Source organism: Petaurus breviceps, unplaced genomic scaffold (genome assembly GCF_028583685.1).
Source record: "Petaurus breviceps papuanus isolate PSGF00001 unplaced genomic scaffold, PetGlider_PUasm1.0 138, whole genome shotgun sequence".
In the NCBI taxonomy this organism is placed as follows: domain Eukaryota; kingdom Metazoa; phylum Chordata; class Mammalia; order Diprotodontia; family Petauridae; genus Petaurus; species Petaurus breviceps.
The window spans coordinates 27133133-27154587 of record NW_027185694.1 but is presented as its reverse complement, the minus strand read 5'-3'; the positions used below and the strand labels follow the sequence as shown (position 1 = coordinate 27154587).

The 21455-nt window shown below is 41.7% G+C and overlaps 1 protein-coding gene and 1 pseudogene across 1 annotated transcript in view; both read right to left on the bottom strand.

The window, feature by feature from the left end:
- UBE2I (ubiquitin conjugating enzyme E2 I) overlaps positions 1-21455 on the bottom strand; it is a 471577-nt gene that overhangs the window by 382987 nt on the left and 67135 nt on the right. The window lies entirely within an intron of this gene.
- LOC138144319 (TM2 domain-containing protein 1 pseudogene) lies at positions 14517-15155 on the bottom strand (annotated as a pseudogene).

Sequence of the window (21455 nt, the reverse complement as noted above, 5' to 3'; positions counted from 1 at the left end):
ACAACAAGCTTAAGCACAGCATTTACTACCCAAAGAGAGATCTTTTCTTCATCTTGACCCAAGGCAAGTTCTCAGCAATCTTTGTTCCTGGAGAGACAAAGCTTAGCAAGGCCATAAGATACTTTTCCAGTGTTCCCATTAGTTCATTCTCTGTCTGCAGAACAGTCCTAGGACCCATGAAAACATTAGCAAAACCCTCTTCCAGGATTTCTGTAAACATACAACAAGAAAATCCTTCTTTAGGGCTTCTGAATCAACAGCAAGGTTCCAGGACCTCTGCAACAACAGCACTGTCCTTCACCAGTGGACGAATCTGGCAAAACAACATCAAATCAGACAGACAAAGTACCAGCATAACAGCCATGTCTCCTCAGTCCTTGGCAGCTCTGGGTGGCAGCTCTCAAAAGTCCTGGGCAGTTTGAACTGGCCCTCAGCAATCCTCTCTGTCTCTGCCTCCTCGATGCTGCTTCCAAAAAAATTCTTCTGCCTCTCTCTCTGCTTGTGCCTCTCTAAATTCACGTCACCAGCTCCTCCCAGTTCATCCCTCTCTTTTCATGTCAACAAGTCCATCCCACAAGTGGGATTCACAAGCTCTGGGTTTTAACACAATCAGTCTGAAAACCATGCCAATACAGGGGGATCTTTAAATTCCATTACTATTACAATCACTGAGGCCTTTTACGTAAGTGCTCCCTGGTCCCCTCCTCCAGGAAGCCTTCTAGTTAGTGCACATTGCCTCCTCCTAGCAGTGAGTGAGTGAATGCATGTGTTCCTAAGCAAAGATCCGGGGTGCATTTCTAGCTTTGTGGGAGGTGCGCCTTTCTGGCAAAAGTCAAAGGCCCATTATCTCATCAAATGGATTAGGGGGACTCATCAAATTGAGCAGAGCTTCTTCTGATTCCCTCTACACTATCTGAATTTAGTCCACCACCCAAAATTGGCACCTTATTAATTCTGTCCTGATCACCAGGCACTATGTCTGAGTAGATAGAGGTTGTTGTTGTTGTTTGTTCTTGAAGACTTGCAAGTCTTAAGAGAGTCAGGGATGTGCAAAGTCACCAGCTTCAGTTTCTCCTTGGGAGCCATGGCCCGAGATGTAGCGGGAGACCTTGTCCTTTCTAAGCTAAGGTCTTTCCCAGGTCTCAGTTTATCTAAGGCAACAACTATTCAGTGATTAAGGCTAGGTAAGAAATGAGGTAAAAAAATGGCCTCTTTTACCTAGTAAAAAAAAAATCAATCTTGGAGGGGAAGACTCTCAGGGTTTCTGGTCAAAACAGAAACAATTGCTAGAGAGAGATGCCTCACTCTGAGCCATCAAAACCCAAACAAAGACCAAGTAACATTCGGGCTGGGACCTATTATTGACCAATCAGTGAGAATCAGAGTGATTTGAATTTAAGGCACAGTCAAGTAGCTCCATTTGAATCCCAGTGGACTTTATCAAAGCTTGGTTTTCCAATGCTGTATTTCAAGAAATCATAAATGAAACTACATGGGCAAACAAGTTAATTGTCCTAGTTTTTTTTTAATGAAAAAAAATAAATAGAGAAGAGAAAAAAAGGAAATCTATCCTATTAACTTCAAGATATCTTCAGTGATCAAAATTTATATTCCCTTGGGCAGAGCACCCACTACTAAAGGTATGATTTCCTATGTGGACAGAGGGAGAGGAGGGAGAGGAAGGGAAGGAAGGAAGAAGGAAGGAAGAAGAAAGGAAGAAGAAAGGAGCATTGTCTCACTGGAACTGGCCATTTGGGTCTCCAGTGGGGTAGTTACTACTACTCACAGATTGTTGTTTGTCCTTTGTTCTTGAAGAAGACTAATGACATAAGGAAGGTGATGTCTTCACTTTCAAGTGAACTGGATTTAAGTGAGGCAGGGCTGTGTAGTCACCATTCTTTCTTCTTGGGAGATATTTGGATTCAGTGGTCAGATATTGATCAGGACAATGGAAATAGAGGCCTTAGACTCAGTAAGACTTGGTTTGAATTCTGCTTCAGGCAGTTACTACCTGTATGATCTTGGACAAGGGTCTTTAGCTGTCTGCTCTTCAGTTTTCTCATCCATAAAATGAGGGGGTTTAAAGTCCTCTTAAGGTGAACTATGGTCCCTTCCAGTTCTAAATCTATGGCCAAAAACTTATACCTCACAGTCTATCTCCTTACTACGGACTGTGTTGTACTGAACACTTCATAGTACTTATTAATTTTTAAAAACCAAAGCAAATTAGAACGACCAAATGTCAGAGCTAGAAATCACCTAATTCAATCTCTTCATTTTACAGAAGGGGAAACTGATGAACAGAGGGCTGATCGTCCTTAGCTAAGGTCACCCAGTGGGATTTATAGGAGGGCCAGGGTTTGATCTTGGTCCATCCCTCTCCTTTTTCAACTTTTTTTTCCTGCAGTACTACACTGCTTTCTACTATGTTATGGCAGATGTTGGCAGAGGCACAGGGGCCCTGAAGGATGGGGTCTTCTTATCCCCTCCTCTTAAAGATGCCTCAGTAAGGGTAGGATGAGATTGTCTATGAGCAGCTGCCAACTCTAGGTCCATTACTTCTCACTCTTTCCCTAGACTGTGAGACCTCTGAGAATTGTGCATGATCCCTCTAGAGTAAAGTTGGGGTTTGCTCCTTCTCTATTATTTAAATAATCACTGAACTGGAAGTGAAAAAGGACTTTGAAGGTTACCTAATTTAACCTGTTCTTGAGCCTTTCTATAGCATTAGTGTTGTAAAGTGAAATTGCAAGTGGATACCATTAATCATTTTAAATGGAATTTATTGTGGAGCATAATTAACCCAGGGACTTCCAGGGGTCATATATCCAAATCAGGCAGCCCCAAACATATACATCTCCAGGTTTATAGAGACAAAAGCCACAACATCAATGTCACCAAGGGGAACAAGCAGGGAAAATACAGAAGCCAAAGGATAGCATTGCTAAATGATTGTTGCCCAGTGGTCAGTTTGTTACACAACTGAAAAGTTCCCAAATCTACTTCAAGAACTGGACAGAAGTGGGGGAGGGGGACTGTGGGCTTTAGGTAGCTGGCTTGGGCAGGTTTACTTGGCATGTTTGCTGCCTGGCCAGGCTTTGTTGGGTTTTGGGCAGGTTTCCTAGGCAGCTCTCCTATGATGGGGAGAGATGGGAGATGTTCACAAAATGGGGGGTTACTACAATCCCCACTTCTTTTTGATGAGAGTCAAACCTTTGGATCACAATTGAACCCTTGACTTACAATTGGTGTCTGGTAGCAGGGTGATGGAGACATTGCCATAGTGGGCAGAAAGTGACTCATGCAGGGGCTGATACCTAGGTTCCCTTACAAAGGGAAGCTTGAATTCGAGATTGAGATGTGGGAAAAAAAAACAAAGGCCTATAGTGGGGGGCCAGGCCAAGAAGCAGTAAAACTAGATGCTTGGGAGACTTCCTCAGGAAGGGCTAGACCAACATAATAGGGGCCTGGGCATTCATGCAAAGCCAACAGTTAGGGCCAAGGTCAGGCTGGGAAGTGTTTTGACCTTGCAATATTGAGGTTGCCCCAGACCTTCCCTTAGGAGTGGAAAATGACAATAGAAATGCACCAGTAGAGAAACCAGGATGGCCTCATCCATGAACCTTCCTCTACCTGAAATGTCCAGAGTACTTGGTCCCCTTTTTAATAATTCAGGTGTTTTATGGGGAAACAGGAAAATCTTCACTTGAGAAAATCTGGTCCTGGGTCCATCTTCCATTTGTCAGGGGGAGCTAATTTCACCTGAGAATGGTGGAGCCAGGCAGGGATAGAGTTCACTTTGATTGACAGGATCTGATGTAGATACAGGGAAGGCGTCTCCAGTAGATTTCAGGACCCTCCCTTTTGTTTCTTGCAATCCCTGTAGGAACTTAATTAAGGAAGAATTAGTAGCTTCAGCTCATAACTCTTCTCCAAACACTGGGAGGGTGGGTGGAGGCCATCCATACATAATTTCAAAGGGAGAAAGCCCAATTTGGTTGGGGGGTGCACCTGATTTTGAGTAGGGTCAGGAGAAAAATCGTGACCCAGGTTTACTAATTTGGGGAGGAACTCCTTCAGGGTTGGGTTGATCCACTCCACTTGGCCTGAGCTCTTCCATCAGTAGGCACAAAAGCTGGCCCATTATCAGAGCCAAACCCAATCGGAAGGCCAAACCAGGGAAGGAGCTCTTTCAAAATTTTCTTAACTACCACTAGCACCTTATGACAGTACGTAACAGAATATTATCTAGTTGGGGAATGAAATACTTGTCTCTCAGGAGTCAGCTCATTTTTCTGGCTCTCAAATAAGTGATTTGATGGAGATACTTGACCCACTGCCTCCCCACTTTTTTTTTTTTGTTTAGTGAAGCAATCATCTGAATGTGAAGGAGGTGCTGGGAAAAGGGCCAGACGGGGATGGGGGGAAGCTGCTTGGAGGTTTGAATATTGGGGCTGGGGGCAGCTTCATTAGGATTCCATTATTCCCCCCTCAAGGAGTTGGGACCCAAAATCATTTGGGGGAAGGGACGTGGTCTCAATTTTCATATCTTCTTCAAGGCTGAAAAGGGAAGAAGAGCTGTTCCTGTCTCAGTGGGTCCCGAGGAACCCATAGATCACATTCAGGGGATGATGGGTGAGTATAGGCTGGTATCCACTGTTTGCTGCCAACTGGAGGTGAATTGGCCTGCAATCTGAGAGACATGAATCTAATAGGGAAGTTCAATATGCAGGGTTCAAGATATAAGGAGAAAGATAGATATATCTAGTAATAGACCGTTGACTAGCCCAAATACCTTTTACTAAACAATTTAGGCTGTAGAAAAGAATATAATTTTAGGCTGAATCTCTCAGATCTAACACACACTTTAGTAGCTCAGATGTATCCCAGCCTTAGTATATGGAATAGTAATCATTTAGTGCTTGTAACCTTTGTTTCACAGGCTTTCTTTTCCTTTGACTAATTATTCCCATGCCATTCAGAAAAAATGTTCTATTCCAGAGATTTAACCTTTTACTTGACTATGCAGGTAGGCAGATGACTAGCCCGTGTATTAATTTACCCAGTTGTTTGTGATATGGAATGACTACACAATCAGATTGAGAACAGCAAAATTTCACATACCTGCATTGTACTACTACTCTCTTTCACTGACCACTTGCTCTAATTAGAGAAATCTGTCACAAAAGGAAAAAGCAGGGATGTGGTAGATATAACAGGATAAAATACCCTTAGCTCTGTTTGAATTCAGATAAGTCGCTTTAATTCCATCTCATAGACAGATTCAGGAATAATCAGGTGGAAAACATTCCTTTTCAAAGGAAGACAATGGGGAAACTGAGTCAGGAAGGTTCCATTTTAGACTGAGGCTAAAATTGTCCTCTCAGCTTTTCCCAAAAGCAAACCTTCACCTGTAGCAAGATTCCCTCTGAGTATATTGTGGCATCTCTCTCAGATACTGATTTAATGCAGACAACTATATCTAAATTCAAACTAAAAATAAAACTAGTTTCAGTCCCAACGCCTTTTACCTCAAATGGCAAGTTTCACCAATCACAGCTTGGGGCCTGATAGAATTGCTTTTATTTTACCATGACATATACATAAGAGATTTCAGTTCTCAGTAAGCCAAGTTTGTTGTTTAGGAACTCCATAACCCAAACAAGCATTTAGTTTTCTTTTTTTCTTTCCTGGGGCTGATGACCTTGCCCATCAGATGGTTTCTAAGGGATCTGGCAAGTTTACAAATAAGGAGAAATCAATAGGGACCCCAAAAAGGGGGCTTATCTGCTTGTTGACCCTATGATATTCTTCTTCTGGACTGACGAAAACCACATACTTTCTGCGTGGCAAGACCTTTACTGATTTTTCAATACTGATTTTTTCTTTGCCAGAATGTCTTTCAGGGTTCCCATATTTTATTTTTAGGATCCTGGTATATGGTAGCTGGCATATATGGCCTCTGGTCACTCCCTATAGCCTGGAGGCAACCTTGGACCTCTTATTAAGGGAGGGCAGTAGGCAGTGTCTACCCTCAGAGCTGCTGGGGGATCAGCTTTATGTTTTCAACATTATAACAATAATCCCAAATAACTTACTTAACAATCTTACAGTTTTTATAGGTGAGAGCCAACTTGTTTTAGCCTTTTAAAGATAGGATTAGCAGAACTTAACAAAATAACACACCTTTTTTAAACATTTTTTTTTCACTGTCTTAGTTTCAACTAAATTCAGACAAGAGTTGTTTGGTCATTTCCAATCCACCTTGTAGAGAATCATTCATCTCATCATTAATAAGGTGGAAACTATAACTTTAAATCACTAAATATTTTCATAAAGGCCACAATTTTAAATGCAGCAGTATTATTACTACCTGTTTGTAACCCAAATATAACAGCTTTAAATTATCAGATTTTATAGCATAAAAATTCAATTCACATGCAACACAATCCAGATTAAAAATTGCTGCAACCTTCTCTGTAATTACAGGTTTTCTAAATAAGACACGGTTAGCAGAATTGATAAAGTAACATTATTGGTTTTACACAATTTTTCTCCATCTTTTAGTTTCAACAAAATTCAGATTAAAAATTGCTTTATCTAACATGATTTCTATTCTCACAATGATCACTCAGGTTTTACAATATACAGTGTAGAGATACAGCAATAATATAAATTATGAGATGACATTAATTACATTTCCGAATCACATATAAAAATTATGGATCTTACCAAGTGCAGAGGCTTGACTTTTGACCTCATTTTTTCTACTCCTTTTTTTCATCTCCCCACAGTAGCAGACCCTGGTTGTGGGGGTGGTCGATTTGGGAAGGAAAAAGAAAGAGGGCACTACTCCTTGTGTGGGAGGGACTAAGAACTGGGGAGCATTGAAGGGGGGGTTTGGGGAACTTGAAGCAGAAACTCCAGTTAGAGAAGAGGTTCATCTCTTACCTAGAGGGGTGGGCTTCAGGGTACCTAGGGATCTAAGGCTGTTGCTAGTGGGGTTCTGATGTAGCTTTTCACCAGGTAGGGGAGGTTACAGAGGTAAGACTACAAGGAGGTGAATCTTAGTTGATTTTTTTTGCCCAAGTAAACTTTACTTAGGTGTTCATTACTTTAAAACTTCTCTGAGAAAGAGAGCTTTGAACCCTCCAGTCAAGGTGAATGGGACACTGGAAAAGGTCCAGTGGCACCTGGTACACTCTCCCTGGCACTGGAGAGCTCAGTTTCATTTCTGAGGCATCTCTTTTTCATATCTATGCATTTTCCTAATTTATCTTAGTGCCAAATACTAAACAGGATGAACTCAATTACCTGGATCTACATTCCCAATGATATTGCACAGTTCTCTTTCTGTGACCCAGGAAAGGGTTAAGTGCTAGTCCTATTCCAAAGTGCAGCTTTGAAACCTGCTCCTCTTTGATCAGTGGAGTGACCCCTTTTCTCTTAGAAAGTTCTTAGAGGAGAAATTTCCCCTTTCTCTCTTTGTCCATTTGTCTTACTACTTTGAGAACTTGGCCAGAATCCAAAGAAATAGAAGGAGAAATGTTTTTCTTCCAACAACCTTTCTTTAAGAGACTATCCAAGACGAGGGGGCGGAGCCAAGATGTCGGAGTAGAAGCATGACCTTCCCGTGGCTCTGGCTTCCACCCTCCCCAATCCATGTAAAAAGGGGACTCTAAACAAACTTTGGAGCTGCAGAACCCACAAAATGACACAGAGAAGCTAACCTCCCGCTGAGGACAGCCCGGCAGGCCAGCAGGAATCGGCCAGCGCAGCGCTCTGGGAGCCGAGCCTTTAGCCCCAGGGCGGGCCTGACCAGCTGCCAGCCAGAGGGACTCCAGATCAGCAGCAGCTGTGGCTGTTTCCAGATTTATCAATACATAGATGCGAAGGACAAGGTGAGAGGCCAGTGCAGTCTGGACTTTGGGACCCAGTAAGTGGGAGTGCATGGCTTTTACCACTGGGGCAAGAAACCACTGAGACTCCAGCACAGCCTGCCAGCGCCATGTGACGGCTTCAGCTCCTGGCCTGCAGAGTGTAGGGGGACCAAGCACCATTCTGAGGGGTAATCACTCTTGCTTTAACCTGCTTGGATCTGGATTGCAGACTAGGGTGGAGGTCCTGGGGTGTGTGTCCAGCTTGCCAGAGCATGTGGAGACCTCAGAGAGGGCACCCATCTAATACCTCTGGCAGCTGAGAAAACCCCAGCATTTGGGACGAAAACTCCCCTGTCTGGTGGCAGAGTCCTACTGTGGCAAAAAGCCCAAAAGTCAAATAATTGAGCGGCAAAATGAGCAGGCAAAGGAAACAAAGCAGACAGAAGATTCCAACATTACACTCCTATTTTGGGGACAAGAAGGAGCAAGGCATGGAACAGGAGGAAAACAGTGAAGTCAGAACTCCTCCACCAAAAGCTTCAAAGGAAAATACAAGCTGGTTACAGGCCATAGAGGACCGTAAGAAGCAGATAAGAGAAGTGGAGGAAAAATTGGGAAGAGAAATGAGAACGATGCAAGAAAATTATGAAATGAGAGTCAACAGCCTGACTGAAGAAAATAATACCTTAAAAAACAGACTGACTCAAATGGCAAAGGAGACTCAAAAAGGCAATGAGGAGAAGAATGCCTTAAAAAGTCGAATTTGCCAGATGAAAAAAGAATCTCAAAAGGTCACTGAGGAGAATCATTGCTTCAGAATTAGATTGGAGCAAATGGAAGCTAATGACTTTATGAGAAATCAAGTTGCTGTTAAACAGATCCAAACAAATGAAAGAATAGAAGGCAATGTGAAATATCTCATGGCATAAACCACTGACCTGGAAACCAGGAGAGATAACTTAAAAATTATTGGACTACCTGAAAGCCATGACCAAAGTAAGAACCTAGAAATCCTCCTCCAGGAAGTTCTCAAAGAAAACTGCCCTGATGTTTTAGTACCAGAGGGCAAATAGAGGTTGAAAGAATCCACCGATCACCTCCTGAAAAAGATCCCCAAAAGAAAACTCCTAGGAATATTATAGCCAGGTTCTGGAATTCCCAGATTAAGGAGAGAATATTACAAGCAGCCAGGAAGAAACAATTTGAATATTGTGGAAACACAATCAGGATAACCCAGGATCTGGCAGCTTCTACACTGAGGGATCGAAGGGCTTGGAATATGATATTCCAGAGGTCAAAGGAGCTGGGATTAAAACCAAGAATCACCTACCCAGCAAAACTGAGTATCATGTTTCAGGGGAAAATATGGTCATTCAGTGGAATACAGGACTTTCAAGCATTCTTGCTGAAAAAACCAGAGTTGAATAGAAAATTTGACATTCAGATACAAGAAGCAAGAGAAGCATGAGAAGGTAAACAGGGAAAAGAAATCATAAGGAACTTATCAAAGTTGAACTATTAACATTCCTACATGGAAAAACAATAAGGGTAACTTATGAAACTTTTCTCAGTAGTTGAAGGGATTAGAAATCTATATCTATAGCTATATCTTTATATGAGGGTATGCGGGCATATGAATACATATGTGAATGTGTGTATATACATTTACAGGTATATGTAGAGGGCATGGGACCAATTTAACAGGAAGGGATGATACTTAAAAGGTGAAATTAAGAGGTGAGAGTGGAATATAATGAGGGGAGATGGGGAGAGACAGATTGGGGTAAACTATCTCATACAGAAGAGGCAAGGGAAAATGGTTACAATGGAGGGGAAGAATAGGAAGGCAAAAGGGAATGGGTCAACCTTATTCCTATTGAATCTGGCTTGAGGAGGGAGGGAAATACACACTAAATAGGGGAGCTCACCCTCCAGGAGAATAGGGGGGGAAGGGGATGAGAGGGGGGATGATGGAAGGGAGGGCAGGCTGGGGGGGAGAGAAGTTGGAAGCACCCACTTTTGAAAAGGGACAGGATCAAAGTAGAGAATAGAACAAGTGGGAGGTGGGATAGGAGGGAGGGAAAAATAGTCAGTCTTTTACAATATGTCTACTATGTTATTGTTTTGCATTAGCCTCACATGTACAACCTATACTGAACTGCTTGTCTCCCCAGTGGGGGTGAGTGGCAGGGGGGAAAGGAATGAATCTGGAATTGAAAGTTTTAAAATCACATATTCAAATATATATATATATATGTGTGTGTATGTATATATATATATATATATATATATATATATACTATTATTAATACCATCTTACATGTAATTAAGAAATAAGATATACAAGCACTGAGGCATAGAGATCCACTGGAAAAGTCGAAACGGGTATGGGAGAAAATATGGGAGAGAGCAGATTGGAGGTGGGGATATCCTGTGGGACTGCTGTTTTGGGGGGATGGGTGGGGGAAAAACGGGGAGAAAATTTGTAACTCAAAATCTGGCGGAAACGAATGTTGTAAATCAGAAGTTAATAAAGCATTAAAAAAAAAGAGAGTATCCATCTTCCTAGCCCAGGTACAGTGTTTCTTACTGCCTGGCTGCTTTTGAATTTACAGGGTGGCAGATTCAGAGACAGAGACATAAAGCAGACAGAAAGACAGGCGGACATAGATGCTCAAAACCAGACAATAGACCAACACCAAACAAAGTCAAATGGTAAGCCAAGACAGACTGATACAGGTCTAAGCAAGGTGGTTTTACCCTGATGACAAGCCAAAACAGACCAACTTGGGTCCAAGCAAAATGACTTATCCCAGGGGCAGACCACAACAGACCTATATTGGTTCAGACAAGATAACTTACCCCATGGGCTCTCTCTCTTGACATCTCAAGAGAGGAGATGAGATGAGGGCATTTTGCTGTGTCCAACTGTCACTCAATCCCCACCTAAATGAGTACTCCCCAAACCAAACATTCACCTCTAGAGACAGGACACTCACCTCTAGAGAACAAGGCACTTACATAACTCCATGTGGCTGAATGTAGGAACAAATCAGAGTTGAGGAGGGACTTAGGCTAACTCTGCCTAAGCCTGGGGGCCCTGGGAAAATACCTTTTTCTTCATGCCCCGGCTCCCCTCAGGGTTAGGGCAGGAACACAACTGACAAGTGGAAGGATGGAAGGAAACAAGTGCCTACTATGTGCCAGGTGCTTTACATATATTATCTTATTTAGCCCTTACAACAACCCTGGGAGTCAGGTACTATTATTATTCCCTTTGTACAGTTGAAAAACTGAGGAAGACAGAGGTTTAAAATGACTTGCCCAAGGACTCACAACTAGTGTCTAAGGCTAGATTTGAACTCAGGGCCTGAAGTCTGGAAGATTTGAGTTGAAATCTGATCTCAGACACTCACTGGCTATGTGGCCTCGGGCAAGCCACTTTACCTCTGCCTGCCTTAGTTTTCTTAACTGTAAAATGTTGATAATAATGGCACTTGCCTCACAGGGATGCTGTGTTAATCAAATAAAATATTTATAAAAGTTCACAGGGCCTAGTACACACTAGGAACTATATAAAGGCATACTCCCTCCCACCCCTCCCCACCAGAATTTATTGAGCAGGAGGGTGAGATGGCCAGACGTGTTTAAGGAAAGTCACTTTGGTAGCTGTATAGAGAATGTATTAGAGTGGAGAGGGGACTTGAGACAGGGAGACCAATTCAGAAGCTATTATAATAGCTTCTTAAAAATTGGTTCCCAAAGGCAAGATGAAGACATGGTTAGACAGAAGTTAATTTGGCCAATTGATTAAATTTTTTTTTGCTTTTTTGGAGGGCAATTGGTGTTAAGTCACTTGCTCAAGGTCACACGGCTAGTTTTTGTGTTAAGTGTCTGAAGCCAGATCTGATCCCAGGTCCTCCTGACTCCAGGGCCGGTGCTCTATTCACTGCACCACCTCGCTGCCCCCAATTGATTAATTTTTAAAAGATCTGGGGGTTTTAGAGGAATGTAAGCTCAATTTGAGTCAACTGTTGGATAGGAGCTGAAAAACTTAATACAAATTTAGGCAGAATGAAGAAAAGCACAGCATCTAAGACCCAGGAGGTGACAGCACCACTATATATGGGTACTAATTGCAATAGATACTTAATTGTAAGGTAAGAGGTAATGAGGTCCCGCACTAGTGTGGTGGCTGTTGTGGGTAGAAGGAAAAGGACAGATGTGAGTGATGTTTGTTGTGGAGAAATGGCAAAGTTGGACAAATGAACAGATACATGGAGTGAGTGAAGCAAAGATGATGGTGGTGCCCTAGACAGTAATAGGGAAGTTTTGAAGAGGGGTGGGTTCGGGAAGAAAGACAATGAGTTCCATCTTGGAAAATGTTGGATTTGAAATACTTATAGAATATCTGATTCAAAATGTAATATGGGATGAGAACTCGGGATAAACCAGGGATGGATACATAGATCTGCTTAGAGATGGAAGGAATGATAGCATCCCTCTTTCAGTCACCACCCTTCAAATACTTGAATGCAGGAAGGAAGGAAACATGCATTTAATGTGTCAGGCACAGTGCTAAGTGCATTATAAATATTATCTCATTTGATTTTCATAATGACCCTGGGTGACAGGTTCTATTATTATCTCCACTTTCTAATTGTTGAGGAAACAAAAGTTAAGTGATCCAGACTCCCATGGTCACAGAGATGGTGTATAAGCTGGAGTTATTCTCCCTGACTTCTGGCCAAGAGTGCTGTCCATGGTATTATCCATTTTCCTCTTGTTCTTCCCTAATCTTCTTTTCCCAATGTTAAATGTCCTTAGCTCCTTCACCTTATCATCCATCACATGCCCCAATCTTGAGGCCCTGCATCTTTCTTGTTGCCCCCTCAACATGATCTTCAGTTTGTCAAGGTCCTCCTGAAATGTGGCCTATTGTGTTGAGCAGGTCAGAATATGGTGGTACCATCACCTTCCTGGTCTTGGATGTCATGCTTCTCTCCATTTGTATTAACTTTTTCAGCTGCCATACCCAATAGTTGACTCAAATTGAGCTTGCAGTCCTCTAAAACCCCAGATGTTTCCAAGATTAATAAATCAATAGGTCAAATCAGCTTCTGTCTAAGCATGCCTTCCTTATCTTGCTTTTGGGAACTAATTTTTTGAATTCTCACAAGACTCCACAATGATCCCAATTAAATTACTTTTGATTTGATGGGCAAGATCATTTTGGACCCTGACTGTCATTCACATTGCTGGCTTTCTCTCCCAGCTTTGTGTCATCTGCAAAATTGTTGAGAATGCCACTCTCCCTTTATCTACATCATTGCTAAAGGCATTGAGTGGCATGGAGTAAGCAAGATTTCCTGGGGTGCCCACTAGAGATGATCTTGACTGAGCCATTCACGTCTTCTCTTTGGAGCTGGTCATTCAAACAATTTCAAAGCAACCTAATTGTATTATCATATAGCCCATGGACATTTTCATTCTGTAAACAAGCATGAGAGGCTTTGTCAAAGCTTTGATAAGATCTAGGTAGATTATGTCTACAGTATTTCTCTAGTCTACCAACCCCTACTAGTAACCCTATATAAAAAAGGGAATAAATGGATCTGTTCTTGATAAAACAGAGATGGCTACTTGTGATTCCTGCTACCTTTGTGAGATGTTCTCTAACTATCCCTTTAGCACTTCATTCCTTTTAAAAATTATTATGGGGGTGGCTAGGTGGCACAGTGAATAGAGCACTGTCCCAGGAGTCAGGAGGACCTGCGTTCAAATCCGGCCTCAAAACGTGACACTTAATAGCCATGTGACCTTGGGCAAGTCACTTAGCTTCAATTGCCTTGCCTCCCCCCCCTTCAAAAAAGAAGCAAAAAAATTATTATTAATTCTTTTTGGGGAGTTGGGTCTCCCTACTTGCCCAGGCTAGAAGTACAATGGCTATTTGTAGACCCAATCTCTTTATTGGAGTTTTGTTGGAGTTGGATCAGTGTTGGAGCTTTGACCTGTTCCATTTATGACCTGTACCATCTTATCCTCTTAGGCAGCATGATGCCCCTGTGATCCTGAAGGCTCACCATATTGGTGCTTGATTTAGTGTGGGTGCCCAAGTACCTTAGCCCACTGCAGCTCAGGACCCCTGAGGTTTAGTGATCCACTAGACTCTGCCTCCTTTGTCAGAGGGTTTACAGCTGTGCTCCATCATGCCCACCAGCCTCAACGCTACATAAAAAAACCATGTTGGGAATCAAAATCAAGATTGTTGGCCTATAGGTTTCAAGTGACACTCTCTTAAAAAAGAGATATTTATACTTCTTTAGTCCTGTGACACCTCTTCAATCCGTGAACACAGAGCACTGAGAGGAAATTGGTAACCACATCCACTAGTTTTTTTTTATTCTATTGTTTTATTTTGAAGAAGGAAAAATGACAAGCCACAACTTGCCTATTGAAAAAGCATTTGGGTTTGGACATGAATGTGCGTGGGTGGGTGATAAAGTCTTCTGAAGGAGACAAAAGTTCTCAGAAAAAGTCCCCAGTCAATCAAATCTCAGAATAAAATATCTAAAAAAATATCTCCAGTAAAAATCACATTGAAGCAACCAAGGCATTCTGTTTGAACAGGGATGATTAGAAAGCCTGGGGTTTCACACTTGACCTCAATGTCTGTGTTTTTCTAAATGTTTCATTGGTAATGCTCAGTCTTATAAGTCTTTTTACAAAATAGTCTATAATGTAACTAGTGCCATCAGAAGGACCAACAATCTGCATTGAAATGAGAATGAAGCCAATCAGACTGCCAATTCCACAAAATCCTAAGGTGCAAAACTTTAACACACCTAAAGCAGGGTATCCCAGGTAAAACCTGTCTGCTCCTAACCAGCCAAGGAATGGCGAGAAGGCGACAGCCACCCAGTAGGAATGGCCGTTTACTTTACAACAACGTGTGGTCTTGGAAAACCCAACTTCACTTCCTGTAAAATGGGTTTCATTGCCACTAAAATCCTCATAAGTTATGTTGGGTGCTAGGTAACATGACGCATGAGCTGTGTAATTTAAACAGTCAACAAATTCTTGAGTGGCCTCATTTATTTCAGGATCTTTACACAAATATTGTCCCACTCTCAGGTGCTTGCACTTGACCCTTTTGTTACCCCCCACAGCAGTGGCTGCTACCCCCCAAGGCCTTGTGCTCAAGGTCATGGACCCGAGCCACAGGATGCCCAGCAGCCCAGGGTCAGCCACAGCTGCTGTCTCCAGGGCCTCCATGATGGAGCTGCCACCCATTAGTTCTTTCAGTAATCTGGGATCTAATTTATCTGGGCCTGATGATTTATTTAAATTGGTTAAGGGCCAGCTTCCTTTTACTCTTTCTTTACTCAATTTGGGTCTCTTTGAGAATGAAGGACAGGCAATAGCAAGGTTTTTAATTACCAATTGGACATTTTCCTTCTCTCCTTCCCAATAGAAAGATTATTCTCAGGGTGGCTAGGTGGCGCAGTGAATAGAGCACTGGCCCTGGAGTCAGGAGGACCTGAGTTCAAATCCAGCCTCAGACACTTAACACACACACAATAACTAGCTGTGTGACCTTGGGCAAGTCACTTAACCCCAATTGCCTTCCAAAAAAATAGCAAAAAAGAAAAAGAGAGAAATATTATTTTCCATGGCAGATAAAAAGACACAAAATAAGATTCTCTTTGGCATCCATTATTAATATGCCTCCACTTGAGAACAGGTCCTATCCCTTCTAGAACCTTGCCGTTTTATCCAGCCCTCACCTCTCTCCTAAGCTTCAATCTCACATTTCCAACCGGCTATTGAACATTTTGAACTGAATGTTTCACTTATGGCCTCAATTCAACATGTCCAAAGCTGGATTCGTTATCTTACCTGTCCTTCTCCCTTTCCAAAGTTCCTTATTACTGTTGATGGCACCGCCATCTTCTCAATAACTCAGGCTTACAACCTAGGTGTCATACTCAATGTCTTGCTCTCCCTTGGCCAATCTGTTTCCAATCTGCTACCAAGTCTGTCCATCGTATGTACTTCCTTCCTTTTTCTGAACTGACACTGTCACTGCCACCCCACTGTAGACCCTCATCACCTCACATCTAGATTCCTGCAATAGCCTTCTGGGTGGCCTCACTGCTTCGAATCTTTGCCCACTCCATTCCAACCTCCATCGAGCTATTAAAGTGATCTTCCTAAATCACAGGTCTGACCATGTTATTCCCCTAGTCATTCAACTCCATAGGTTCCCCATTGCCTCCAGGATCAAATATAAAATTGTCTGTTTGACTTTTAAACCTTTTATAACCTGGTCCCTTCTTATCTGTTGTTAGTGGTCTTTCCACTTCCATTATTCTAGTCATCATGTGGATTGTTTTTACTGGGTTTGCTGACTTCATTTTGCATGAGTTCACACATCAGAGCTTCTTCATTTTTTTAAAGTCATGGACCCTTTGGACACTCTGGTGAAACCTATGGATCCTTTCTCAGAGTGATGTTTTTAAATGCATAAAATAGAGAGGCTCTTCCCATTAGCCACGTTGAGAAAATGTCAGGATGTATATTGGTGAAGAGTGCAGAGTCCATGAAAACTGAGAAATTACAGGAGAAAGAGTAGAATTCACAGCTCTGATTAGTTTTACCTACACTCTGTTCCCCCCCAAGACAGAGGTAGCCTTAGCTTGGGTTTTAGACAGGGTCCAAGGTGGTTCTTTCTGCCTCTTTCCAGTTCCCCAAAGGAAGACCCCAAGTTTATTCCTCCCGTTTTGCTCCCCTAGGCTCTGAGGATGGAAATTTGTTCTAATTAGCTTCCCATCAATAAGGTGCAAGTTGGAGGAAAAGCTAATGCTGAAATAGAAATGGTTAGGAGCTAGAACTTCCTGAGAGAGACCAGAGGAAAGGGAGAGGTTCCATGAACAGGACTGGAACATACATTGGACCATGCATACTACATATATGACTAAAATATCCTTTGACCCAAAGTACATACCCACTTCTAGGTATGTACTTCAAGGAAGACATTGATAAAAAAGGCTCCATATCCAATTAAATATTGTAGTTGTAATTTTTATGGTGTAAAAAATTAGAAACAAAATAGGGCAGCTAGGTAGCTAAGTGGATAGAATGCCAGGCATGGAGTCAGGAAGACCTGAGTTCAAATCTGGCCTCAGATACTTACTAGCTGAATGACCCTGGGCAAGTCACTTAACCCTGCTTGCCTCAGTTTCTGAATTTATAAAGTGAACTGGAGAAGGACCTGGTGAACCACTCTAGTATCTCTGCCATGAAAACCCCAAATAGTTCAAAATTTCAAAAATGAAAACCCAAAATGAAAACCCAAAATGAATAAAGATTCAGAAACAACTGAAATGACTGAACAATTAAGCACCCTTAGATTGTGGAATGACCGTGTAGTACATAAATGTAATGGAATATTATTTTACTGTAAAACATGATGAAAATGGTGACCATAGAAAATTATGGAAAAATATATAAAACAACACAAAATGAAGTAAGTAGAGCCAGGGAAACAATCTATTCAATAGACACAAATGGAAAGAACAGCCACCACAAAACAACCAAGACTGAATGTTGAAATAATAAAGGTCAATCATGGTCCCCCAAAGAGACAAGAAGACAACTCCCTCCACTCCTCTGTGAGAGTGGAAATCCATGCGGTGGTAATTTTTTCAGTGCATGGATTTGTTTTGTTGAATTTTTTTCTTTTCCTCTTAGGGGAAAAAAGCACAGTTCTCTGGGAAGGAGCAGGGGGAGGAATACAGGGGAAATGTAGAAATGTAGGCAATGTAAAAAATATGTCAACAAAGATCTATTTTGCAAAAGAAACTCTAACTTGTGTGTTATTTCTAACCATTCTCCTGGCCTTTGGGCATAATAATGCAGATGTGGTCTCATCAAGGCGGAGCACAATCACACTACAGCATCTTTCTTTCTGTATACTATGTATCAACGAGTGTCATCTAAGATTCCATTAGGCTTTTTTGGCTGCCAAATCACCTTGCTAAGTCACATTTAGCTTGTCATCTGCTAAAGTCCCTAGGTCCTTCTCTCATGAAATTTTGTCAGTTCACATCTTTTCTATCCTGTACTTGTACAATTGATTTTTTTGAGCCCAATTATAGGACTTAGCATTTATCCCTATTAAATTTTACCTTATTAGATTTGCTCCTATACTCTAACCTGTTGAAATTTTGAATCTTGATTCTGTCATCTAATATATTATTTCTGCTTCTTTAGGGTGAACTCTGTCCCCAGATTCCTATCATTTGCAAGCTTAATGAGCATGCTGTCTCTGTCTCCTTTCAAGTCCTTGACAATCCCCATGGAGATTCCTCTAGAATCTAAATTCTTTCTTACTCTTTGGTATCAATTTCCACTCTGGAATATTTGTGATGGCCCAATGACTTTGTTTGGCCTTTGTTAGGCTTTGTTTGGCCTAATGGGGGCACTATCTGCATTGGATGGAACCATCCTAAGCATCCCTTGGATGTTGCCCATTACCATATATAATACCAGTAACATACAATATTGTTAGGCTCCACACTCTTCATATAATGCCATTACTTACCTCCCCAACTGCTAAGAAAATACTCACTCTGAATCCCTGGAACTTTGATGACTGGTGAATGAAGTCATCTAGGACCAGTTTGAGAGCTAAGGTATCTTTGTAATAGTTCAATGTTCCCTTTGAGACTTAGCCTGGGTGACTCCTTTCTCCAGAGAAATTAGGTGATTTGTGTTGAGACTTTAGTGTTTAAGTTGTGTGAGCTCCTTAAGAGGAGCAGAAGAGGAAAGAGGCCTTGTAACACGGACTTGGGAGTTAGAAAATGTGAACTCCGTATTAATTTGTCACTTACAATGACTTTGAGTTAGTCTGTTTGTTAAAACAAGAGGTTGATCAATATAACCTTGATAGTTTTTGGTAGTTCTAACCTTCTGTGATTCTACTTGATAGTTGTAGGTCTGACCTTGAAGAGCAGATAGAAATTTCATCAAAGACAGAGAAACTGCTGCTTACCTGTTAGGGGTCTATCAGAGATGGGGAATTGGTATTTGGGCAGGTTCTTAGTAAGACATAAATACAAGGGAAAGGGGAAAAGGATCAGCTGGTTGTATGTGCTAGAAACCAGAGCTTGGTAGGAGGAAGGTGCAAGGAAGGAGAATGGACAGAGGCAGGTTGGTCTGATGCTTTTCTTGCTCCGGGTCCAGAGGGTCCTTGTTCTGGTCTGACCTTTTGCTATTTTGCTGGGATGCTGGGAACTTCTCATACATTATTTTTTATTTGCAGGGGCAAGGCAGGGCAATTGGGGTTAAGTGACTTGTCCAAGGTCACATGGCTAGTAAGTGTTAAGTGTCTGAGGCCAGATTTGAACTCAGGTCCTCCTGACTCCAGGGCTGGTGCTCTATTCACTGAGCCACCAAGCCGTCCCTAATTCTTTTGTTTTTAATCCATATTTTTTTTCCTCCAGAGAAGAGGGAGTGCATGTGCAGCTATGGTCAATAGCTAATTCATGAGAAAAAGAATGTCTATAACTATGTAACCTTCTGCAAGTCATATCACCTAACTCTAGATCTTAATTTCATCATCTGTAAAGCAAGATAATACCAGCCCCACTGACTTCACGTGTATATTGTGAATATTTCAGAGATGGAACCAGACCTCAGAAGCCTCATCCAACTTTTACATGAAGCATCAATCTGCTCTATATACCCCAGACAAATGGTTAAATCTCTGCTTGAACTTCTAAAATAATCCATTCCATCGTTGGATAGTTCTAATTGTTAGGAAAGTCTTCATTGGGTTGAATTTAAATATGATTCCTGTAGCCTCCACTCATGGTCTTAGGTTTCTCTCTAGTGCCAAGCAAACAAATCTGCTTCCTCTTCTGTAGCCCTTTAAATATTTGCAATCTGATGATTTTCTTCTTAATTCTTCTTTTGCAGGCTAAAGATCCCCAACTTCTTCAAATGATTCTCTTATGACAGTTTTGAGTTCTCTTACCATCCTAATTGCCCTCCTCTGGATACATGCCACCTTGTCAAAGACCCTCCTAAAATGAGAAGCCCCAAATTGAACATAATAAATACATCAGATATATTTTTACCAGGGCAAAAGATAGTGGGGCTCTCAACTCCCCGGCTCAGAACATTAGATCTTGTTTGATGTGACCCCAGGTCAGTTGAGCTTTCTTAGCTGTTATGTCATACTGTTGAATCACATTTAGCTTTTGGCTAAGTAAAAACCCCAGGCCCTTCACACATGAATTATGATTGAGCCGTATCTCTCCCATTTTGTGACTGAATAATTGGTTTTTGAACCCCAGTAGCAATTTACATTTATGAGAGGATAAGTATCAAAATTCTTTACCGGTATAGGGGGTTGAATTCAATTAAACTCAACAAACATTTATCATGCACCTACTTTGAGCAATGTTCTATACTAGGCATTGATAGAAAGGTAAATATAACAGATCTATTGTGTGAGGGGTTTATAATCTAGGCTAAGGAAGGAAAAGATATACAAGTATATATGTGTAAATGCATATATGCCTTATCATACCAACCTATCATCTAATGATCTATATAGATCCACTATGCAAAGATATCATTATTCCTTATGGTACTCTATACATGTTTGCTGATTGAATAAACCAATGAGTGAATGAATGAAAAATTCCACTTTTCTTAGATTTGATGTGTAGGTTTGGAGCAGAGTAAAGAGATGCCATCAATATTTTTAGTTGAACCCAGGTCTGGGGGTGAACAGGGACATCCCACCCTCTCAGTTTAGAAATTCAGTCCACACTTCCAGTTTATATAGTTTAATACATGTGAAACAAGATACATTTTTTCTCATTTTGCATAATGAATGCATCAGTAACAAGACGGTACAAGGTGAATGCATGAATATGAGGCGTCTGGGGATTATTGGCAGCTGATGGCTGATTGCAGAGAGTACCATAATGCCAGGTGGATTATCATTGTGTCTGTCATCATTATGATTATGTTCTTTTTCTTTTTTTCTTCTTCATAAGACAACAACTTTCTATTGGTGGAACCATTAATTATATGGAGAGGGATAGAATGGGAAGTAAGAAATTTCTCCAAGGGTGGAGAAACAGCAGGATTAGGGCACACAGGAGCTAAGGTCAACTAGAAGCTTCATAGAGGCCCTATGCTACTCACCAATGCACGCATGCATGCACACCTGTGATCTTGCTTGGGCATCACCCTCCTCCCCACCCCCCAATACTGAAGAGGGGAAATGCGGCAGGGAGGAGAGACTGTTTATGTGGGGGATGGGGGGTGGGGTGGGGAGAGTAGAGGAGAATCAGCAATATCATTACCCTTATCCTACCCTGGTGGCTGAAGAGAACAGCGTTAGCTTGAATGCTCACCAAGAATGGGGCCCAGGACAAATGTGTTCAACCTTTTCCATCTGGTGCCAATAACTTAGTCTGACTGCAGCAAACAAAATACATTTCTTCAATAATTTAATGTTTATTCATTTTGATTCCTCCTTGCCCTGCCTCCCCC